The sequence below is a fragment of the Pinus tabuliformis genome, chromosome 9 (assembly GCF_031772625.1).
Source record: "Pinus tabuliformis cultivar Carrire ecotype Pingquan chromosome 9, CPIR1, whole genome shotgun sequence".
Taxonomy (NCBI): domain Eukaryota; kingdom Viridiplantae; phylum Streptophyta; class Pinopsida; order Pinales; family Pinaceae; genus Pinus; species Pinus tabuliformis.
In genome coordinates, this window is record NC_142307.1 from 1,589,350,156 (window position 1) to 1,589,352,655 (window position 2,500).

At 52.4% G+C, this 2,500-nt stretch overlaps 1 non-coding gene across 1 annotated transcript; it reads left to right on the forward strand.

Annotated features, from left to right (window-relative positions):
- Nucleotides 1-2,260: 2,260 nt before the first annotated feature.
- Nucleotides 2,261-2,414, forward strand: LOC149154794 (5.8S ribosomal RNA). Its single transcript, XR_016263895.1, has one exon. It is a non-coding gene; the product is annotated as a 5.8S ribosomal RNA (ribosomal RNA).
- Nucleotides 2,415-2,500: the final 86 nt, after the last annotated feature.

The window sequence follows — 2,500 nt, forward strand, 5'->3', positions numbered from 1 at the left end:
CTCGAAAAGGCGGCGGTGGTTGATGTGTTGCTTGGGTGAACTTTTTCGCTGGTGGTTGGGTCGAGGGAGTGGTTGCGCGCGCGCCTGGTAGCTCAAACCTTTCGTGAGGCGAGATTGTCGGGGTGTGGTCAAGTATGGGATGGATGAAGAGCGGTTCAACCCGTTGGGCTGGCCACCCTAGTCCCTCCCGACCGTTCCTCGACATGCCCTCACGGAAGGGTTGGGTGTCCGGGTAATGAAAAACCCATCCCTCGGTCTGAGCTCCATCGAGATCGCAATTTTCCCCACCGACGGGCATGAGGGTGGCAATCTTATCTCGCGCCTTTGCCATCGAGTGAATTCCTCGTCCTCTCGTAAGCCACTCCCCTTCTGAGGGAAAAAGAAGTAGCGGGTTGTGTCTTTGTTACTCCCTTTGGATTGTGGGTTTTTTGTGGGACTTGCGTCATTTCTTCGTTTCGTGGTGTGCGCTTTGTGAACGTCCCTCTCTCTAGTGGCCTTGCACCATCGATGTATTTGTGGCCCGCGACGTTCTCCAGCGTTGAGTGTCGGCCAGTGACAACTCCTCTTTGGAGGTTGATTCTTTGACCCCCGTTGACTCTCTCGCTGGAAAGGTTGTTGGGTGTTTTGTACACAGAGGGGTGCAATAGTGGGGTGGGTTTGTGTTATCTGCAGCAGGCTATTTGTCGTTTGAAGCCTTGTGCCACTGGGTTGGGGGGCTGTTTGCCTCTTAGTGACGTGCTCCAGACACTGGTCTCATCATGGCCCTCGTCTTTTCTATTGGTTAATTTTGGGTTGTGATTTATTTGCTTGGTTGTTTGCTATGTTGTAAAGCTAGAAAGGGTGTTGTGCTGAATGCATGTGGGAGGGTGTGAAGAGGTGGGACGCTTTTTTGATTGGGTGCATTGTTTGATTTCTTTTTGGTTAGCGGACATCTTGCTCGGCGTGCTGTTGAGCTTCTCTCTTTTCTTGGGATCTTTGTTTCTTTGGTGTTGTTTTCTTCCCTTCTTCCTTTTGCCACTAGCCTTATGGAGGAGAGGTGGGATTGTTGTGGATTGGTGTTCGGGAAGGACGAAAAGCAGTGCAAGTTCCCAAGGTGGCCACCCTAGTCCTTCTCGATCGCCGTCCCCTGCAGTTCCCCCCTTTTTCCGAAGGCGCGAGGTTTGGGAAGCTTGTTCTCTGTTTGAGCCTCCCCTTGTGAGCCGGTAGCCATGTTTGATATCTCTTGCTTTCCTATCGTTTTCTTCCCTTCTTGCTTTTGGCCCCTTAGCTTTACGTAGAAAAGGTGGGATTGTTGTGGATTGGTGTTCAGGAAGGATGAAAAGTAGTGCGAGTTCCGCGGGTGGTCACCCTAGTCCTTCTCGATTACCGTCCCCTGCAGTTCCTCCCCTTTTTGCAAAGGCACGGGGGTGGGGAAGCTTGTTCCCTGTTTGAGCCTCCCCCTGTGAGCCGGTGGACGCGTTTGATATCTCTCTTTCTTTCATGTTGTTTTCTTCCCTTCTTTCGGCCCATAGCTTTACGGAGAAAAGGTGGGATTGTTGTGGATTGGTGTTCGGGAAGGACGAAAAGAAGTGAGAGTTCCCAGGGTGGCCACCCTAGTCCTTCTCGATCGTCGTCCCCTACAATTCCCCCCTTTTTGCGAAGGCACGGGGTTGGGGAAGCTTGTTCTCTGTTTGGAGCCTCCTCCCTTTGTGAGCCAGTAGCCACGGTTGATATATCCCTTTCTCTCTTGTTTTTCTCTTCGCTTCTTCCTCGTGGCCCCTAGCTTTATGGAGAAAAGGTGGGATTGTTGTGGATTGGTGTTCCAGAAGGACAAAACGTAGTGCGAGCTCCCGGGGTGGCCACCCTCATCCTTCTTGATCGTCGTCCCCTTCAATTCCCCCCTTTTGCCGAAGGCACGGGGCTTGGGAGGCTTGTGCTTTGTTTTCTACCCTGTTCTCTTCCTTTCGGTCCCTAGCTCTACGGAGAAAAGGGGGAATTGTTGTGGGCTGGTGTCAGGGAAGGGCTAAAAGCAGTGCGAGCTCCCGGGGTGGCCACCCTAGTCCTTCTCGATCACTTTCCCACGCATTCCCCCCCTTTTTGCGAGGGCGTGGGGTTGGGGGGAGATTGTCCTCTGTTCGAGCCTCCCCCCGTGAGGGGGTTAGACACCTTTGTTTCTCTTTCTCTCATGCGTTTTTCCTCCTTTTGCCCCTTGGCCTTACATTTGTTGTGGGGGGTGCCCCTATTCAGTTTTGTGGCCGTTTTTTCGGTAATACGTGGAATCGAGTCTCGGCAACGGATATCTCAGCTCTTGTTACGATGAAGAACGTAGCGAAATGCGATACTTAGTGTGAATTGTAGAATCCCGTGAATCATCGAGTTTTTGAACGCAATTTGCGCCTTAGGCCTCAGTCGAGGGCAGATCTGTCTGGGTGTCGCATCCCATTCAAGCACGCTCCCTGCAATATGCTAGGGAGTAGCAGAGCTAGTTGTCCATGCCCCATGCGGTGAGGTCAGCTGAAAT